This window comes from Artemia franciscana, chromosome 2 (assembly GCF_032884065.1).
Source record: "Artemia franciscana chromosome 2, ASM3288406v1, whole genome shotgun sequence".
NCBI classification, from domain to species: domain Eukaryota; kingdom Metazoa; phylum Arthropoda; class Branchiopoda; order Anostraca; family Artemiidae; genus Artemia; species Artemia franciscana.
Window position 1 is genome coordinate 65,247,525 of NC_088864.1, and position 22,863 is coordinate 65,270,387.

Below are 22,863 nucleotides of genomic sequence, written 5' to 3' on the forward strand. Positions count from 1 at the left end.
CAAATTTTAAGACAAATATTGCATTAGATTTTACAATCCCTAGCGGTGATGCCGATCGTCACGTCATGGACCTCAGATAGAAAGGGCGTTGGGGGGAGGGTGACCATACTGTCCGTCTGAACACATTTCCGGTTTACCTTTCCCAGATTTCTCCACGTACCCATTTAGAGTAGGGTCGACTCTGGCTGAGCTTACAGGGTGACACCACTAAGCCCTGTTCAAACCAAATAACCAGCTACAGATAGTAGAAAATATCTTTTTTCTGTAGTGGAAACGGAAGTTAAAGATCTCATAACCTTGAATAGACGTTACTCAAATTTCTTGAAATTATTTGAAATTTTCATTGATCATTGATCATTTTCATTGAAAAAGGAGCATTACTTGTTGCGCTATAAAATCAGAAAATAGTACTTGACTACCCTCAATACAATACTATGACTGTTTCTTTTAAAGTATGGCTATATTTCTTGCAAAACGATTCAAATTAAATAAAACGCGTTATCAATTGGAATTTTCCAAGTAGTTAAAAGCCCATTTTCTTCACAAATCTAGGCTTTTTAGTGAATACAATGGTTAGATACTCATGGGCTCAGGAAACACCCAGTCCTGTCTCCGTACATCAAAATGAAATCTTACCCTCCAAAAAAGACCTAGCATTGACTAAATCATAGCAAAACATCAAGACGGAATAATTTTTATTGAACTGACATAATAAACTCATAAAATATTTGCAAAAAAATATTAAAAAAATATTTGCGATATCATTAATTTTGTTTGCAATTATTTATTTAAATGAAAAATTCTGAACTGTTAAACAGCACAAAAAGCATTTTTATCCTTTCCAAGTTGCGGCAAGAATACTAAAATAGCAAAAGAAGGGAAGAAAATCAAATTGCTTTGTAACTTTTTAACAAAGAAACTTCATTAGAACCACTATCCATCCCAAGATATCGGTCCTAGGGATCCTATCTATCCCCAGAGCATTGTTGCCCAGAACACAATTTGAGCACGTCAACAAATATCTCAAAGTAACTTTTAATGGAATAATATTTTTGAAAGAAAGATGATGAGGAGAATGACAAATTATTAGCAAATATTCGTTTAGCTGTACAAAAGTAAATTTTAAAAGTAAAACTGATGAGGTAAAAAAATGTTCTAGAATGTTTTCTTAACAGGTTTTCAGGCGTACGTGTATAATTATCTTTAAATTTTTAGTTCTTAACGAACATAAAAATTTAGAGCATACTATTTATACTTTATGTCAATTTCTGTGAAAGGTCGCATAGTTTAAGCAGGTTGAGGGTTAGAATGGTGACCTCCTGACAAGTTCAAGAGAGTAACCGTAAGAATATCCTAGACATAAAAAACGCTTTTTGATTAAAAGTAAAAAGAAAGTGTTTCTGAAAACTTTAATTTCAAAAACTCTTTTAGGCACACATAAAGTTAACATATAATTTCGACTTTACAGTTCAATTCCTGTGAAAGGTCGCATAGTTTAAGCCGGTTGATGGTTAGAATGGTGACCTCCTGACAAGTTCAAGAGAGTAACCATAAGAATATCCTAGACATAAAAAACTCTTTTTAATTAAGTAAAAAGAAAATGTTCCTGAAAACTTTAATTTCAAAAACTCTTTTAGGCACACATAAAGAAAAAAATAAAATTTCGACTTCTCGAGTCCCAATTATTTCAAAAATGTTAATTTAAAATATTCATTTATTTTTAATAATCTACATAAAATATTTTGTCGCCAGATTACAGTAAATTTTGGAAGCTTGGGGCTAGAACATTAACAGAAATAACTCTGTGATGAAAAACAGATATCCTATTAATTAATATTAAAGTCAATTAACATTTTAGGTAGAAAGAAGATGAATAGAAAAATAAATTGTAAGTAAATAAAGTTATTCATGCATTTATGCCGTTCCAAGACAAATTTGTTTGCCAGCAAATTCCTTTACCGTTGCCTAATGTAAATACAAAGAGGATAAAAACGAAAAATCACGCACAACTTATATATTTAAATGATTTTCGTAACTAATCTAAATTTAATATACACTGGTAGATAAAGGTGTTAAATTTTTTTTTCTTTGGTCAAAGACAAGCTTTATTGCTCTATCTTCTCAGTTCCTTTTTCTTTTTCTTCAGATGAATATGGAGATGCTTTCGAATAATCTCATCACTGGAATCGAATTCCGGGCCCTACAGTTCGTTTCTATAGCCAGGCTTGATCTCTGGGTCACGCATTACCAGGCAGAGATCAAACCCATGGTACCACAACAAGACAAAAACTCAAAGGAACATCTGAATTCCTCGGAATAATTAAATAAAAAAATAAGTTTTTTAACTGAAAGTAAGGAGCGACATTAAAACTTAAAGCGAACAGAAATTACTCCGTGCATGAAAGGGGCTGTTCCCTCCTCAAAGTCCCACACTTTTCGCTAAAGTTTGACTCTTTCTCTCAATTCTACTTTATAACACAGTAAATAACTTTAGCGCAAAGAACGGGACGTTGAGGAGGGAACAGCCCCTTTCATACACGGAGTAATTTCTGTTCGTTTTAAGTTTTAATGACGCTCCTTACTTTCAGTTAAAAAACTTGTTTTTTTTATATATTTTCTGAACGTTTTTGAATTAATCCATGTTTGATTTTGGCTCTCCGCAAATGAATAATTAAAATGAAATTTGCGTATTATTTTTTTTTGCTAAATGGCTTTCTCATAGTTTTGATCAGACGATTTTGAGAAATAGGGTGGGGGAGGAGGCCTAGTTGCCCTACAATTTTTCGGTTACTTAAAAAGGCAACTAGAATTTTTAATTTTTAACGAACGTTTAAAATATAAGTAAAATATTTAAGTAAAAATATACGTAACTTACAAATTAACTTACGTAACGAACTTCTATATTTGTATATTTTAATTATGCTAATGAGGGGTTTTGCCCCCTCTTTAATACCTCGCTTTTTAAACTAAAGCTTTAATTTTGTCCCAACTCTTTAAGAATGACCACTGAATCCGAAAGGCCGTAAAATAAATAGTTGAAATTACTATAAATACTTAAGCGTAAAGAGCGAGGTATTTAGGAGGAGATGAACCCCTAATATGCGTAATAATCTCTGTTCGTTTTAAGTTTTAATGCTGCTTCTTACTTTCAGTTGAAAAAACTTTTTCAAATTTATTTTTTCATTGTTTTTTTTATAATAATGCTAGAAAATCCTGCACCCCGTTCACTGAATTTCTCTTCCCACATGAAATATTCCTCCAAGGAAAGATCCTTCCACATATCCCCCTCCCCTCAACTCCCCCCCCCCCCCAAACCAAAATAATCCCCCTGAAAACGAACAGAAGTTACTCCGTGTATGAAAGGGGGTGTTCCCTCCTGAAGTCCCGCTCTTTACGCTAAAGTTATTTACTGTTTTATAAAGTAGAATTGAGAGAAAGAGTCAAACTTTAGCGTAAAGAGCGGGGCGTTGAGAAGAGAACAGCCCCTTTCATACACGGAGTAATTTCTGTTCGTTTTAAGTTTCAATATCGCTCCTTACTTTAAGTTAAAAAAAACTAGTTTTTGTATTGAATTCAAAATCTAGAAGCCACAGCTAACTTGGTTATCCAACATTCAACAATAATCTATTGGTTACACAAAAGAACTCTGAACAAGAAGGGGCAAAGAGACATTCTCCCACTGTCATTTGAAAACTATACAAAGGTTATACTCCGCTTTGTAGACTGAACAATAGGTGCTGCACTGAAGAACCTCATTATTGAAAAGAGTTTGTAATCTCCTTGATCAAAGCACGAAGAAACTGTTGTTTACGATTAAACAATGACCCTTTTCGGCACGCAATAGGGATACCTTAGTTTCAACAAAAATTGATTTAAAGATATCATTCTTCCCCATTAAACTAATGATACAATAGAGTCATCTACAATGGAAAAAAGGAAAAGATTATGAGAATAGTTAAGTTTACTGCCTCTTATCTGCTCTAATTAGAGCAAATTTTTACAGCCATTTTGCCAAAGGTAGATTGAAAATTGGGTAATTTTCAAGATCTTGAATTAAAGTGATAAAGCATATTCTAGAGAAACAAAAATCCGAGTAAGTATCGAAAATATTCTATCGCAATAGTGCCATGTTATTGTTTTTAGTAAGCCTCAAAGTGCAAAAAAAGAAGTCGAAGTTAAGTCTTCTCCAAAATGTCGAGAACAGTTATCTTTTTATTTTTTTTTATTTCTGTTGAATAATTACAAAAGATAAAGAAAGAGATAAATTTGTCCAAGTAATTTCAATCAAATGCTGAAATTATTTTGTAACCCTGAAGCAAGGGTTGATGATTTACTAAAACTGAACAATCTTGATATAGAGAACAAATAAATGTTTTTTAATCATTTTATAATGAAGGCCTATCATTTTATAATGATACGGCTTCAATTTTTTTTTTATTATTATTTTTCTCCCAGGAGCACTTCATGTGGAAAGAGTGATCGCATAAGCTTTGGAGGGGGCTTATTCGATTGGAAATTGGGAGTTTTAGTGCTCTTTTTCAGGGTCAAGAGTGATCGGAGGGAAACTAGCCACCCCATCGCATTTTTTCCCCAAACTTATCTGACAAAATTTTTTAGATAATCGTTTTGTTGAAAATAGTTCAAAGATCAAACAACAAAAACTCCGGGTCGGAACAACCCCCGAGAGCCTGGGGAGTCGTTATTAGTTATACCCTGGGGGCACATATGGTTCCTATGGAAGGAGTGCTCGTAAAAACTTCGGAGGATGCTCATTTCATAGGAAATTGAAACTTCTACTTCACTATTTAAGATTCAAAAGATGTCAGAGGGCAACTGGCCCTCCATGCCCTTTTTTCCCCCAACCCATCCGACAAAAGTTTGAGATAGCATTCTGTTAAAATTAGTCCTTGGTTGACGCAACCCCCCTGAGCCTGGAGGCAGGAGTTACAAGTTATGCCCTTGGACTGTATATGGTTGTTATGGAAGGGGTGCTCGTATAAATTTCAGAAGGGGCTCATTGGGTAAGAAATTTCTAGTCAAATTTTCTTAGAGTCATAAGAGACTGGAGGTCAACTAGCCTCCCCCTCAAGCAGGTTTTTCCCCAAACCCATCTGACAAAATTTTGATCTAGCTATTTTGTCAAAAATAGTTCAAAGCTCAGATAACAAAATTCGACACAACCCCCCAGAGTTCAGGGCAAGCGTTGTAAGTTATACCCTAAGGATATACATGGTTATTATGGAAGGAGTGCTTGTATAGATTTCAGAGGGGCATATTTAATAGGAAACTGACAGCTCTAGTTCACTTTTTAAGAGTCAAAAGATATCAGAGGGCAAATATTCCCCCGACACCCTTTTTTCCTAAACTCAACCGATAGGAATTTTAGATAGCCATTTTGCTAAAATTAGTTCAAACATCAGATAACAAGAGCACTGGGGTTGATACTACCCCCCAGAGCCAGAGGACAGGCGTTGTAAGCTATGTCCTGCGGGCATAGATGGTTGTAATGGAAGGGGTGCTCATGTAAACTTCAGAAGGGGCTCATTTGATAGCGAATTGATATTTTTAGTCAAACTTTTCAAGTCAAAGAGACCAAAGATCAACTGCCCCTTTCGCCACGCCTATTTTTCCCGAGCCCATCCGGTAAAATTTTTATATAGCCTTTTTGTCAAAAATATTCAAAGATCAGATAGCACAACTCTGAGACCGGCACAACTCCCCAGAGCCCAGGGCAGGTTATACCCTGTAAGTTACACCCTGGGGACATACATGGCTTTATGAAAGGGATGCTCGTATAAACCTCAAAGGGGCTCATTTCATAAGAAGTTGAAAGTCCTAGTTCACTTTTTAAGAGTCAAAATATATCAGAAGGCAGCTAGCAGCCCCGACAGGACTTGCTGCGGCGTATGTTGAACTAACCAAAGGAAATATATGCATCCTGCAACGGCTTCTACTCATACAAGTACTAATACTATTGCTACTATTATTACCACTGCTACTACTACTACTGTCACTAAGGCTAATGCTACTACTGTTGCTACTTTTATGACTGCCGGCACTACTACTACTTCTACTAAAGCTGCTGGTATAAAATTAAATTTTGGAAACATTAAAGGCGTATTGAATTAAATCGGAACACTCTATACCCTTACAGGTTGTCAAGAGAACGTATCAGCTTTGATACCTTCAAAGCTGAATGTATCAGCTTTGATCAGCACTGACAGGTTGTCAATGATATTAAAGAACGTCTGTCCCATCAACTCAACTCCTTTTTACTTCTTTCTGTGAGGAACAAGATCTTTTGAAGTTGGAAAATAAGTCTTGTACATATATGACCAACTTTCTTGTTTAAAAAATAAAGGAGCTGCTGATTTATTACAACTTCATCATCAAGAATGAAAAAGAACAGAAAATCTACGAGCTCCGTCTCCTACAGGTTTATTTCTTCACATATCTGCTTTTAACACCTACCTCAATCGTGTGAAAAACTCCTTTACAGACAACTTTTTCATTATTCTTATAGCAAAAACCTTCGCCTATTTAGTTTTTTCATCCCATATAACAGCTCCAGGATGCCCACTGTATGCTGGTGCTCCTTAAACGATGTCAGTAATTCAGAGGATGCAATATAAAGCTATCACGGCTAGCTTACCTGTTAGTCATGACTCTTTCTTGCTTATTAGTAAACGAACAAGTCAGGTCCTGATGTATTTATCGCTTTACATTGCTATAGCTACCTATGTTAATCCCTCCTTGACGAGCATTCCAGTAATGATTACCCGCAGCCAGTTGTGGTAGCCCAAATGGGAAACACATTCTGAGGCACACTAACTGATCCGATCTTGTGAAGTGGGAAACACCGTGAAGCATTTAACCTTGGTTCAGTGCAGACCTTCTCTTGTGGATTAAATTACAAGTTTTTTTTCCACAAAACATGTTTTTTAAAGATAAGTAAAGAGAACCATTAGACCAAAATAAGCAGAAATAAAGTCAAATAGTTTTTCAAGCTAAGTGCTGCCACAAATTGCCATCAATAAATAATTGAACCTACAACAAACAGAGATTACAACAAACAGCCGAGTCAAACTGAAAATGAGTAAAAATTAACAGGAGTAGGGTTGACAGCCTTCTTGGCTCATCAAGACCAGATGATAATTTGCAATTAACCAAAAAATAAAAACAAATGATCTTTGAATGTCAGTTTAATATATATTTATTCATATTTTTCCTGAAAGTCTTAATATTTTTTATTTATCAGACTCAAAAAAACAAAACTATTTTTTATGAACTTTGTTTTCTGTAAAGTGTAAATTATGTTCTGACCTTGAGAGAGCATGGGGGTTGTCAATCATACCCATGTTAACTTTTGCTCGTTTGAAGTTTGACTCGGTTATTTATTGTAATTTCTGTTTGTTTTGGGGTTTCATTTATTTAATGATGGTAAATTGTGGTAGTCTTAAACTTCAAAAAGTACTTAACTTTATTCTGCTCATTTTTGGCTTGATGAAGCGTTTATTTTTCTTTGAAAAACCTATGAATAAAATTATATCTTTGGTTTTTTTTTCTATAGGAATCCATAGTTTGGCTTGCCATTTTTATGTTGGAGAATGTTTTCGACAATTTTTAATCCTAACACAAATAGTATTGTTTAGTTTAGTTTTATACTTCCTCATGTTGACCGGAAAAATTCCAGCTTGATATCATTCCCAAGAACATCCTGGACATTCTGGATACAATTACACGCTTTTGATTTATTTAAATTGTAAGAGCAAAAGCAATAATAGCTGCAGTTCGAAAAGTTTCAACTTAATACCCCCAGTCATTCTCGAGGTATTGCTAGGGTATCTTATTGGCAACCATACACATTACATAGGCAATTTTCATAAACTGTGGAGGGTTGATATGCCCAGCCTTCATATAGACTTAATTACTGGACCATTCTGCTATGCTGAACCAAATGGCTTTCTTAAAATTTTGTTGGATGTGTTTGGGAAATAAATGGGCTTGGGAGGAAGACTGCTTACCCTCCAATCACTTTTTACTTTTACAAAGGCCACTAGAACTTTTAATTTCCAATCGAGTTGGCTCTTTTAAAAACTTCAATGATATTGCTAGCTATTATGGAGTGGTGCTGTTTAGGATATTGGTCATATATCATTTTGAATACCTGCATATGCGTATAGTTTTTTTTTCGTATAATTGAAACTCTCCCTAAACATTTCCTAGAATTTTCACCTTGATGCCCTTAGTGCTATTAGCTGCAGTAACTGTACTGGTAGTATTAATAATATGCAAGTTGCACCTTCTGGATAGTTCAAAATCTACCACAACTTACCCTTAAAGGTCTAACTTAATAATGTAAGAGGTTCTTGCGATATTGTTTTGCCACCATTATGAAAATTTACTCACTCATAGTTTGCTTTGATTTAGTTCAACATCCAGATACGTATTCCCTCAAAACTTTACCCTAATACCCATTACTTGAGTACTAGCAACAGTTGTAGTATCAGCAGTAATATTAGTAGCAGTGTGCGCATAGCGCCCTCAGTTTCTGCAAGATCCCCTTCAGCACATGCTGAGAGCCTGAATTTAATACCATCAAGCGTTTCTGAAGCATTGAACGTCTCGAAAAATGAGCTCATGTAGGGAAAGTGCAGTAAGTGATCTGGCAAAGCTATCCCTTGGTTCTATCAAGAATCTTCAGATATTATATCTCAGAAAGCTACCAGGGCATGCTTTGTCAGCTATAACTCTGTCAAAGAAGCTTTAATTCTGTCAAATGAAGACTAAAATATGTGTTGTACCCTTTCTCATAGTTTAATCCACGCATGATGATAAGCTGTTAGGTAAATTAGCGGTAGTTGTTGAACCCATACTAGCTGTCACTTAGAAGGTTGGCGACTGTGGGTCTGGTAAATTATGGAAATATGAACGCTTTTCTAAACCTCTCCAAGGCAGAATAACAGTCTAATAGCTTTATATGATTCTACGCCCTTTGCCTGAAGAGCGTTGCTTTTGCTTTTGAAGAGCTGTGAAGAGCGTTGGCTTTTTACGCTGAAGTTTTTTATTATTTTAAAAAGCAGAGTGGGGAGAAACAAGCAAACATTAGCCTAAAGAGTGGGGCATTGAGGAGGGGACAACCCCTTTCGTATACGGCATAATTTCTGTTCATTTTCAGTTTTAATGTCGCTCCTTAATTGCAGTTAAAAAAAATCGTTATTTTTTATTTAATTCTGTAACAAGGAGAGAGCAATCAACCCGCAACAACTATATTCATGCTTAATAAATATGGAGAAGTAGATTCCCTCCCTGCTCCAGACCTTCTTCTATATGTACCTTATGGAACGTTAGAAAATCTGTATATAAGATATAGTTTTTGAAACATCGAGCCCTATGCCTTCCTCCTTAGTAGCAGATGTAAAACTATAGATCACCGTCATAAGTTTATAAGACAACGCGTCAATCAATTTGGCAATTATTAATATTAAATGTTTTTCAATGGAGTGGTGTTAAGTCGATTGCCCATCTCAAAATTTTAAACCAATAGTAAATTTTTGACCTCTTTGAGTCAACATTCTAGCTCGGTACCACAAAGTGGCAAAAAACGCCACTTTTCTAGGGAACCATAGTCTGGCTACCTAAATGGGGCAAATAGGAATTTTAATTTTCGTTTGAATGTACCTTCTCCTGATTTTCAACAATCATTTTTTAGATATACTAGCCCTTGAAAAAAAATAACACGAGAAAAACCAATCTTCCTTAATCTTCCTGCTAGAAAAAAAGCAAAATTCAACATTTTTGTATATGGGTTTTGGAACCTCAACAGCAGGGTTACATAATGTAAAAGACTGATGGTGCAATTTTTATTAATAATCCTTCCCCCACCATTAGGAGTGTTTCCCCACCTATTAAAAAAATAAGAAAATTTTGTCAATCCAAGAGAATCACTCATGAAAAAAAATGATGTATACATCGTTATTTAAACTCCTTTTATTTAAGTATTGATTGCTTTTGGCCTAAGTTGCTCCTGACTTGCAGTTTGTTACCACAAACTGTAAGTCACCACAAACAGTTTGCTACCACAAATATTGAAGATATTAGCACCAGATATTCAGTCAGGCCTTGCATTGCATTATCTGCCCATTATTAAATTACCAAAGAATTATACATAGTGACTTATTAATCATTTATTTTATAAGATATTTATACTTTGATCCTTTCCTCATATTAAATACTTCATTCATCAACAATATCCAACTATTTTTATTATTTTTTTTTTCCATTGTGTTACCCACATCAATTTCATAGGCTAAGGACAATGGTTCATTAATATGTCTTTGAGCATAGGAATACAGAGAGGGATGGTGAATGAAAACCTCAAGTAAATCAATTATTATCCCACAGCTGCTAAGAAACTGAATGGAAAATACAATTTAATATTAGGTTTTTCTATGGAAACAAAAGTAATTCCCAGTTTTTCCAACAATTGGTCTTAATTCAGTAAACAAAGAATGATATACTAAGTTGATCTAAGGTGGGTCTAGCTTTCCACAATGAATTTGTGAATTTTTTGGACCGACTTTCTTTATTTCATTTGTTTATTTTGTATTGATTAAACACATACCAATTAAATAATTTAGCCCCACCCACCCCCAAAAAAAACAATAACATTAAAACGTACTCTTTTATTTCATTTGTATTTATTAATAACCAAATATTTTTATTCTACGTTTCAAAATATCCTCCTTATAACACTATTTGTAGCTTCAAACCCCTTTCGACCTTTCGATAAGATTTTTTTTTATAATTAGCTCTATGTAGACAAAGTATAGTTAAAAATCAATAAGATTGCAGACATGTATCCTACGTCAAAATTCACTAAAGACAGATTTCACAAATGATTTTGGATTTCTGAGCTTTTTGAATAGAAATTGAAGGCTATTGTTGCAATTACACATTACTTAAAGTACTGCTGCTTGGTGGCTTCGCCACCGTGCTTGGCCACCCAGTATTTGTTTAGAAGCAAATCCTGTTAGCGTTTACCTTTTCTAGAAAGTTTCCTGGGGGTACTCACGATGCCCCGTACCTTACCACTATTTGAGCCGATAGTGATATGACCTTTCTTGTGAACCTTTTTTTGTGAGCATTTGACTACTTAGATCTTTGGGACGAATGCTCCAAACACGTGGCATCACTGTCACATACGTGGCAGTAGCTCAATACATAACTTTTCGAAAATTTCAAATAGATTGGGCATCTCAGAGTTTCCAGTTGATTCCTATTTAGGGCAGAATTATTGTTTTGTGTCAAAAAATGGCAGGAAACACCACATTGTTGTAAGACATTCTTTTTTGCTACTTAGAAAAGGGATTAGAATCTGTAGTTTTGTTTCAAAAGAACCTTCTCCTAGTTTCTTAGGCCCATTGATTCGTTTTGATCAGCCTTTGTAGGAGAAAAAACAAACAAACAAACAATCACAAATCCGGGATCCGGCATCAATCTTCTCGGGACAAACGCAAACTTTTGGAATTTTGGTAGAAAACTTCTCGAATTCTAAAAGAATTTTCGGAAAACTTCGGAGCTTCGGTTTTAATCATCCGTATTAGGGTTTTTTTTTTATATCCTGAATATAATGATGCGTTTTACGTTAAGATCACTCGTCTCTTGGGGTATTTTGCCTCCTTTTGAAAAGCCGAAGTCTTTCAGGTTCGTAGCTTTTAGTGTATAGTTTTAATTTAAATGTATTTTTAAATGTTTAGAATGATCATTCTAGAATGAATATTTATTTATACATATTAGAATAAATGTATAGCAATTTATTATAGCTATGTACCTCCATACACGATAGCGCTTACATAGATTAAATAAGAAAAACAAGTTTTTTAACTGAAAGTAAGGAGCGACATTAAAACTTAAAACGAACAGATATTACTTTGTATATGAAAGGGGCTGCTCCCTCCTCAACGCCCCGCTCTTTACGCTAAAGTTTAACACTTTCTCTCAACTCTACTTTTAAAACAGTAAAACCTATAGCGTAAAGAGCAGGGCGTTGAGGAGGGAACAGCCCCTTTCATATACGAAGTAATTTCTGTTCGTTTTAAATTTTAATGTAGCTCCTTACTTTCAGTAAAAAAACTTGTTTTTTTATCTAATTTCTGAACGTTTTTGAATTAATGTTTTTGATTTTGGCTCTCCGCAGATGAATAATTAAAATAAGATTTGTATATTTTTTTTTTTGCTAAATTGCTTTCTCATAGTTTTGATGGAATGATTTTGAAAAAAAAGGAGTAGGGAAGAAGGCCTAGTTGCCCCCTCAATTTTTTGGTTACTTAAAAGGCAACTAGAACTTTTAATTTTCTACGAATATTTTTATTAGTAAAAGACATACGTAACTTACGAATTTGCTTACGCAACGAACTACTGTATTAGGATGTTTTTATTACGTGTATGAGGGGGGTTTACCACCACCACTCCCACATATACGGGTAAAGAGCGAGTAGTGTAAAGAGCGAGTACCTCGCTCTTTACACTAAAGCTTAAATTTCGTCCCAATTCCTTAAGAATGACCGCTGAACCACAAAGGCCATAGAATAAATAGCTGAAATTACTAGAAATACTTTAGCGTAAAGAGCGGAGGTGAACCCCTCATATGCGTAATAGTTTCTGTTCGGTTTAAGTTTTAATGCTGCTCCTAACTTTCAGTTGAAAAAACTTCTTCATATTTATTTTTTCATTGTTTTTTTTTTAATAATACTAGAAAATCCTGCCCTCCTATCATGGAAATTTTCTTCCCCCATGACAAATTCCTCCTGGAAAAGTTCCCCCAACATATCTCCCTCTTCTCAACAACTCCCCCACCCAACCCAAAAATCCCCCTGAAAACGTCTGTACACTTCCCAATAACCGTTACTATATATAAGCACTGGTCAAAGTTTGTAACTTGTAGCCCCTCCCACGGAGACTTTTGATCCGGTGACTTTGAGAAAATAATTGGCATGGGAGGGGGCTAAGGTACCCTCCATTTTTCGGTCACTTAAAAAGGGCACTAGAACTTTTCATTTCCGTTAGAATGAGCCCTCTCGCAACATTCTAGGACCACTGGGTCGGTACGATCACCCCTGGGAAAAAAAAATATAAAAAATAAACACGCATCCGTGATTCCACTTTTTTGTAGATAGGAGCTTGAAACTTCTATAGTAGGGTTTTCTGATACGCTGAATGTAATTGTGTGATTTTCGTTAAGATTCTGTGATTTTTTAGGGGGTTTTTCCCCTATTTTCCAGAATAAGACAAATTTTCTCAGGCTCGTAACTTTTGATTGGTGATACTAAACTTGATGAAACTTATAATATTTAAAATCAGAATTAAAATGCGATTCAATTATGTAGCTATTGGTATCAAAATTCCGTTTTTTAGAGTTTTGGTTACTATTGAGCCGGGTCGCTCCTTACTACAGTTCGTTACCACGAACTATTTGATATGTTGTACCTCCACCAATTTGTGATCGCTGAAGATCTATTTTGAGAATAGCTGTAACTGATTAAATATTAAATAGTTTTGATGTTAGTTGATTAATTTGTCAATTAATTTGATTAATTAATTTTGATAGTTAATTTGATTAATTTAGTATTGCTATTTGATTAAATGTTAATTAGTAGTGATTAAATGTTGCATTTTGATTAGCTAAAGTTCATAATAATACGGTAGGAGTTTCCTAAATCAAAAAAAGTTGGATCCATATTTCATAAATAGCGTCTGATTCTCACAAAAGGTTTTAATTACAAATATAAGGCTAATATTTGCCGAAATTTCCGAAATGATTTCAAGGCTACTCCTACTACCATTGTTCCAATCAAAACAACCTCCCACCACAGCTACTTGTACTATTTATCATTAACAACTACTATTACAAACCCTTCAGCCAAAACTAAGATTATTAAATTATACAAAACCATGCCAATTAAAAAGATAACTGAGATAGAAATAAGTATACAATTTTTATGATGAAAATTAGAAACCTAAGTAAATACTTAAGACCACTTCGGTACTTGTGTATTATTCAGAGCACACTCAATAAGTAAAGTTAGGTTCTTTTGTGAAACAAACTACGATGCAGGTACATTTTAATTAAATATTTTATATATAGAGGTGGTTAGGTTTTAATGCACCCAATCCACCCCCTAGTGTGCAAATATATAGCCCAAACTTTTGATAAAGCTAATGAAATAAGACAAAATATGATGAAAATATAATGCTTTATTAGAAAAATTGCAAAATGTAAAACTGTTTTGTTGTGAGCAACAACCCCTTATCCTGGAAAAATATAATTGCCTCTTTTTCAGTCTTTGGCAAATTCCAAATCTTCATTTCAAAATCCGTGTTTAGACATTATTTTCTATCACTAGGCGTAACAAACTAAATTGAATTCTGTCTTTGTGGCCTTAATTATTGTAATTATCTTCACTATTGTATTATATTATTATTGTATTATTATTGTATTATTATCTTCACTTATTGAGTGTTTTCCGAATAATACACTAGTACCACCACTTCTTCTATATTACTTTCTTCTTCTTTAATTAGTTGAATACGATTCAAGGAAAGCTACCAAAGGACATCTAATCCTTCGGTATCTAGTCCCTCCTAAACATTTTCACCCCATACCTCTCTCTCTCAATACCTCAAATTTGTCAATCTCTCAAAATCTCAAATTTGTTGTTTAAACTGTATAGCTTGTTATATATGACACTTAGAGAGACAAATTACCATTTAGTTTAATTAAATTATTTAATTAGAATAAACATTTAGTCTCTCCGTTTATTATCTACCATCTCTATAGGTAATTAATCTATGGATCTATATATTATTATTACAAGTTACTATTACATGCTACATGTAATAGTTAAGACAAATGTTATTAATTAATACTTAAGTTAAATACTTAAGACAAGTGAAATCCTCTTGAATTTTGTGTAAGGTGTCGAAGCTAAGACAAACAAAAAGTACTATGAATGATGAAATGTTACATAAAATGTCAGGAAGTAGAAAAACAAATAAGTCAGCAAGGTCAACTAATAAGGGAAAACAATTAAGGCTGTAAAAAATTGTAAATACTTTACTTCAATAACTAAAACTCAACAAGGTTGTAGAGTGATTGTCCAAAATTAAAACAAACTAGACCTACGTTGCCTGGGCAACGTGAAGTGTTGCGGCAACCTTTGTCCGGCTTCGCCGATAAAAGTGTTGCGAGAGCAACACTTTGGTTTTGTTTCTTCGCTATCGGTTAAATTCTGAAGTTGTCAAAACTATCAAAGCATTCAAAACGGCATATTCAAAGCAGAACACAATCAGTAATCACATGATCAAGTTCTTCAGCGTTGAAAAAACAACAGCAAAAGAATATCGGAAGAAGGGACTAAATTGAGTTTGCAGCCAGTTGAACTTTATCCTTTTCAATCGTAGACATCGTGACCGATGGAAACTTGGAACATTATCTTATATAATCTAGTTGGTATTATAAAGCTATTCGTGACTTTTCAGGATCAAATACTATAGATGTGCACCAATTTGCACAAATTTTTAGCCTCTGATGAACCTCCTCTAGCAACCGATTCTTACTTACAAGTCCCTCTCCCGTGATATACATCCAAGTTCACCGGAAACAAATAATGGGTACACCAACTAGCAAAAGTTGCAAACCCCTTGTCGCTGAAAGTCAATGTAGCCTAACAGCCGATTATTACTTACAACTCCCCTACATGTCTTACAATCGGGAACCAAGTTGTTCTTACCATCAATTACACCAGAAACAGATAATAGGTACACCAATCAGCAAAAGTTGCAAACCCCTCATTGCCAAAGATGATTATAAGCTAATAATCGACTGTTGCTTGGAAGTCCCCTACATATCTCACAATTGGTATCGGCCTATTTTTGGTTCAAGTGTGTACCTTACCACTGAAGTTGTCAACCCCTTGAAACTTTCAAACTGGTGTATGTCATGAAGGAATTTTTGTAACAAAAAATGGATAACATATACTTTGATCAGCTCATCAAGGCCTATCGATTGTCATTGAAAAAAAAATTCTATCTGTCTTAGTTCAAAAGTTGACTTTTTTGCCGGAGGCCAACTTTCTAACACCACCACTTAGAAAGGAGCAAAGGATAAGCTCTAATTTCTTTAGCAATGAGAGAACTTTTAAAGTTTAAGAGGTATATCTGATACCATTTCTCTATTGCAATCCCAAGTAGAAAAAAAAAGAATGGTAAAGTCAGCTGAAATCACGAACAGAAATGGCTAGAAACAATAGATGGCAGCACTTTCGGACCCGTGGGAAAATCGCACTTTTTTGTTTCTGTAAATTTTTCTATTTATCACTCAAAGAAGATATATTGGCTGTGGGGCCGGGAAACTACCGCATATATTTAACACTTATAGATTTTAGTCCATCTTCAATTTGAAACTGGTGCCTGCCTGCTTGCCTGCTAGAACGGAGCTTTCCACTCGAAAGCAGAAACATGGTTTGATGAAACGAAAGCTTGGCTGCGCAACTTCAGATACTCCTCTCTGACATAGGCTATATAACTCCACTTCACTTCGCACACCATAGGCTCTGGCTCGAGGACAAGCAAAAACCATCCTTTTTGGCCCCAGGCAAGAGTTCTACGGAGTTTTCCAAAATGTAATGTCATATTCATCAATCCGGCCTGAGGTCCACACTTTCCGTAAAAACCGCACAGGTTAGACCCTTACCAGTTTCCAGGAATAAGCTGAGATCGGCGGCATAGGAAAAAAAAAAAAAAACAAAAAAAAAACCGGGACAAAACCAAAGTGTTGCTCTCGCAACACAATCAAGTAGATATTTCAAAAAATGTGTTTGATTCTCATCACAACTGATTTTAAAGATTTTGATTAATTCGTTCTATTACAAATCTGAACTAATACTGGGATAAAAAAAAAAAAGTTATAATTCCGTTATGGTTGGATGAAGGGTGATTGGGCTTAATCACGCCCCATATTTGAAAGGGCTCCGCACTACAATATTTTTTTTAATTTAAAGAAAATTATATTTGACAATAAGGGACAAATAATGAGCTATTGAAATAACTCATCAAAATACATTAAAGTGATTTGCGCTATGTACGAGAATAATACTGCTGCGGTTAAGGTAGGAAATGAGGTTAGCAACTGGTTTTGTATTAAATCAGGAGTCAAGCAGGGTTGTGTTCTATCCCCCTTTATATGGATCATTTTGATGGACTTCGTCTTAAAGAGCACAGGAAAGGCAATTGGAGACCATGGAATCAAATGGGGAGGAACAACGCTCCTGGACTTAGATTATGCTGATGATTTAAGCATATTAGATGAAAGTGTGAGCAAAATGAATGAATTTTTAGAGGTTTTACGAGTTCAGGGTGCTAAAATAGGCTTGAAAATCAATGTTAAGAAGATTAAGTCACTAAGGCTAGGAATAAGTGAAGATGAACAGGTGACATTAGGTAACGAAAAGATTGATCAGGTTAGGAGCTTCAGTTACCTTGGTAGTATTATTAGTAAAGATGGTGGAAGCAGTGAAGATGTTAAAAGTAGAATAGCTAAGGCTCAGGGTGTTTTTTCACAGTTAAAAAAAGTTTGGAATAGAAAGATAAGTCTACAAACCAAGATTAGAATATTGGAAGCCACAGTGATGACAGTGGTCAAATATGGCTCTGAAACATGGGCACTCCGAAAAGCAGATGACAATTTACTAGATGTTTTCCAGAGAAATTGCCTACGGATTGTTCTGGGTACCCGGCTGACTGACCGTATTTCAAACAGTAGATTGTACGAAAATTGGGTTCAATCCCGCTTTCTGGGGCTATAATGAAAGAAAGGTTGAGATGGCTAGGCCACGTTCTACGGATGAAGGATGACAGATTACAGAAGGTTGTCCTTTTTGGCCAAACGTCTGGGGCTACACGGAAAGCAGGTCGTCCTTGTCTGGGTTGAGAGGATGTCATAAATAAAGATTTAAAGGAAATGGGAACTTCCTGGGAGGGTGTAAAGAGGGAGGCTTTAAAAAGATTGGGTTGGAGGAGGAGCGTGCGTAGCTGTGTTGGCCTCAGGCGGCTTGGTGCTGCAGTGAGTTAGTAGTAGTATTAGTAGTAGTTATTGAAATAACGGAAACGTATTTGTTTCAAGTTTGCATTGCTGTATGAGATTTACTAATGTGTTTCTTATTATATAATATATACATATAATATAGAAATCTAATAGGCGTAAAAGATTATGTCAATTTTTTTGAATTTAGTCGAGACAGTCCTATATTAGAGAGATTTTGCACTACGTATGTGAACTACTTTACGTACGTAAACTACTATGCAGGTATATTTTATATTAACATCTAATATATGTAGAGGGCCCCGCAAAAAAATCCAATCTGTCTCCGCACCTATTCAGTACGGTCCCCTGAATTTCATAACATATTAAGTGTTTATTTCAAAATAGTGTTCAATATTCAACAAAGCTGGTATTAATAGTTTCTGAGACTGTTCATTGTAAATTTGAGGTTAATATTTCAATGAGTAAATGTAGAATTCTTTTCTCACTCTCATACGACGACTAGTCACACCATTGCTACTTCTATGACAATATTCCTGCTATTAGTTATTATCAACTTGTATCATTATTTTAATTGATTAGAGAGACATGAAGACTATTAATATATTCGAAATAATATCAATTAAAACGGGAACATAAAACAACAGAAAAAAAAAAAGAGAGAATAAAATACAACAAACAGGAAGTAGCTTATTGTCAGGTAAAATTTCAAACTTGAAGAGAAAAATACATGTGAATGAATAAATGAAGCTAGGAAATATCATAATCTATGATAAAGAATAAAATCAGACTTAGGACGTACATAAATAACTACAACCTCCTCCATTTCCCCAAAAGCTGGTATCTCACTGGTACTTAACTGAAAGTAAAGAATATTTTTACGTTTTATTTGATCGTGTCTTTCTAATTTTACATTTTTCTTCCCGTGTCTTTTTATTTTTCTTTTTACATGTTGTCAAAATCAATTTTTGTTTGCCCATCTTTGGACAAAAACTATTGATTTGTGACAAATAATGGCGGAAGCCATCATATCGCTGGGGTATCACTTATTTTCCTACTTAAAAGGCCATTTGAGCGTCAATTTTGATTCGAATGAGCTCTTTTACTATATCTACAACCAATAATTAACAATAATTAACCAAAACCAATACTATATCTACAACCAATAAGATCATCATAAAAAAAGACGTCTCCTTTCCAAGAAAAATACAAACCATTGACCAGAAACCTATGATCATAAACCTCTAATATTAAGACTTCCTTATTTTGGAGGGCTTCCATCCTTTTTCAAAATTTTTATATTAGCTTTTTATGGGTAACAATTAATTTTATTTAGCAGGAAAGTGTTATCGAAATCCCAAATCTTAAAATTTCGGTTACTAATGACAGCGACCACTCTTTGCTTACAGTTCGCTTATAGAGGAGAAGCTGTCAACCCTTTTATCCATTTAAACTTTCCTAGTTGAAGTGAATCAGAACAATGAGAAATGAAAAGGCGTAGAGACGAACATTATGTCTATTTGAATTTAAGCCTCATTGTGCCTGAAACAAACTTTAGAGACAAAACTTCGTGTTGGAAGACTATACAGAAACTTCCCTTACAAATACCGTCAAACTTGTCCATTGTATTCATTAAGGGCCTATTCAAGTACTATATTTGTGAGCGGTAAAGATTCAAATATAAACGCTGATTATATTATGAATAACTTTCAAAAAATCGATGTGGCTTAGGGCCAATAACCCTCAAAGAGCCCACTTTTTGTAAATTGGCTGTGTTACTTGTTTTTTAGTTAATAAGGTAAAAAGAAGATTTTGAATGGACGCGGCTGCGTTCTTCAAGCCCAAGGATTAGTAGTGCATCTTTTCCAGATACATATCTTTGTCGCTTAAAGGATTGAGCTATATCATTCCTCAGAATCAATTATTTTACTATTTTTGTACAATTACCATGCTTACTCTTATTACCTTTTTGTATAGAGCGTTTTAGTGAAACTTTTCCTAAATCGTTAGGTGCATCCTCTTTTTCTAAAATAATATTCATAATCTTCAATAATTTATCTCTAACTTTCCTGACACCATATTTGAAAAACTTATTTACTCCTCTATTAGCACTTGGGACCTTATTATTTGTTAGTCCTTCTATTAATGTCACTAATTCTTTCGCACAAAATAAATATTCCTTCACATCCAAAGTGTCACAAACTTTTTTTTATTAATTTTTTCTAATTTTGTCTTGTAACTCTATCATGGTTTAGCATATTCTCAAAATGTTATGCCCATCTCTCTTTAAATCTTTCTTTGTAACTAATTACGGCGTCGTTCCTATCTTTAACTGAGATTACATAAAAAAAAAACTAGTTTTTTTAACTGAAAGTAAGGAGCAACATTAAAACTTAAAACAAACAGAAATTACTCCGTATATGAAATGGGTTGTCCCCTCCGCAATTCCTCGCTCTTTACGCTAAAGCTTTTAATTGTTTAAAAAAGCAGAATTGTGGCAAAGAGTCAACCTTTGGCGTAAAGGGCGAGGAATTGCGGAGGGGACAACCCATTTCATATAAGAGTAATTTCTGTTCGTTTTAAGTTTTAATGTCGCTCCTTACTTTCAGTTAAAAAACTAGTTTTTTTTATGTAATTTCTGAACGTTTTTGAATTAATGCATGTTTGATTTTGGCTCTCCACACATAAATTATTAAAATGAAATTTGCATATTAATTCCTTTTTTGGCTAAATGGCTTTCTCTTAGTTTTGATCAGACGATTTTGAGAAATAAGGGATGGGGAAGGAGGCCTAGTTGCCATGCAATTTTTCGGTTACGTAAAAAGGCAGCTATAAATTTTAATTTTTAACGAATATTTTTATTAGTAGAAAATATACGTAACTTAAGAAGTAACTTACGTAACAAACTTTTATATTCTTTAATTTTTATTATGTATATGAGAGGGTTTGTGCGCTCGTTAATAACTCGTTCTTTACACTAAATCGTAAGTTTTGTCCCAATTCTTTAAGAATGACCCCTGAATCAGAAAGGCCGCAGGATAAATAGTTGAAATTACTAAAAATACTATAGCATAAAGAGCGAGGTATTTATCTCCTCCTAAATACCTCGCTCTTTATGCTAAAGTATTTTTAGAACCCCTCATATGCGTAATAATTTCTGTTCGTTTTAAGTTTCAATGCAACTCTTTACTTTCAATTGAAAAAAACTTCTCCATGTTTATTTTTTCATATTTTTTTATAGTAATTTTAGAAAATCCTGCGCCCTTTTCATTGAATTTTTGTTCCCCCATGACATATTTCTCTAAAGAAAAATCCTCCCACATAGCCCCCTCCCCTCAACCCCACCCTCAAAACCAAAAAACAATCCCCTGAAAACGACTGTACACTTCCTAATAACCATTATTGTATGTAAACACTGGTCGAAGTTTGTAACTTGCAACCCCTCCCCCAGGGACTGTGGGGGAGTAAGTCATTCCTCATTCCCAAAGACATAGTTATTATGGTTTTTGACTATGCGGAACAAAATGGCTATCTCAAAATTTTGATCTGTGACTTTGGAGAAAAAATGAGCGTGGGAGGGGGCCTAGGTGCCCTCCAATTTTTTTGGTCACTTAAAAAGGGCACTAGAGCTTTTCATTTCCGTTAGAATGAGCCCTCTTGCGACATTCTAGGAACACTTGGTCGATACGATGACCCCTGAAAAAAAAACAAAAAAAAAACAAAAAAAAAACAAATAAACACGCACCCATGATTCGTCTTCTGGCAAAAAATACGAAAATCCACATTTTTGTAGATAGGACCTTGAAAATTTTGTATCAGGGATCTCTGATACGCCGAATGCGATGGTGTGATTTTCGTTAAGATTCTGTGACTTTTAGGGGGTGTTATCCTCTATTTTCTAAAATAAGGCAAATTTTTTCAGGCTCTTAACTTTTGATGACAAAGACTAAATTTGATGAAACTTATATATTTAAAAACAGCATGAAAATCGGATTCTTTTGATGTATATTTTAGCATCAAAATTACGTTTTTTAGAGTTTCGTTTACTATTGAGCCGGGTTGCTCCTTACTACATACAGTTCGTTACCACGAACTGTTTGACAAGTCCATATTGATGACTCCCTCTCAATTTATTAATGTGTCAATACAGTATTTTACAACTAGGCCGTCTAGCCACATCTTCCAAACCTTAAGGAACTTCATCTATGGCCTCCACTTCCCACCTCCTTGATTAATATTGTAATAATTTATCCGCTTAATTTAAATCCCTTTTATTTTTATGTCATATATCACTTAAATAGTTCTTGTACAAGTCTCTTCTTCTCTCTATTAAACACAAAGTATTTTCACTAATATTACTAAATGTCTTTCTAACTTTCTTTTATGAGACACCGTCAGTAACTTCACAAACTATTTTCCTAAAATCATTCCATCCCCCATGTATATTATTAAATACTAGACTCTCCAGTTTAGTATTCAACTATTCCTGGAAAGTCTCTCCCAAATTCTCTCCCTACGGTCTACCAGCCTCATAACTTCCCGAAAGGTAGTTACCCTTCCTAAATTTCAGCTTTAAAACAACCCTAGAAACTACTAGGTGGTGACCTTTAAGCGTAGATAACAGCATCCATATATACGTAAATAACCATCACATAAAATAAAAGGAATTTAAATTAGGCGGACAAATCATTACAATATCAGTCAAGGAGGTGTAAAGTGGAGGCCATAGATAATGTTTTTCTAAGGTTTAGAAGATGTAGCTA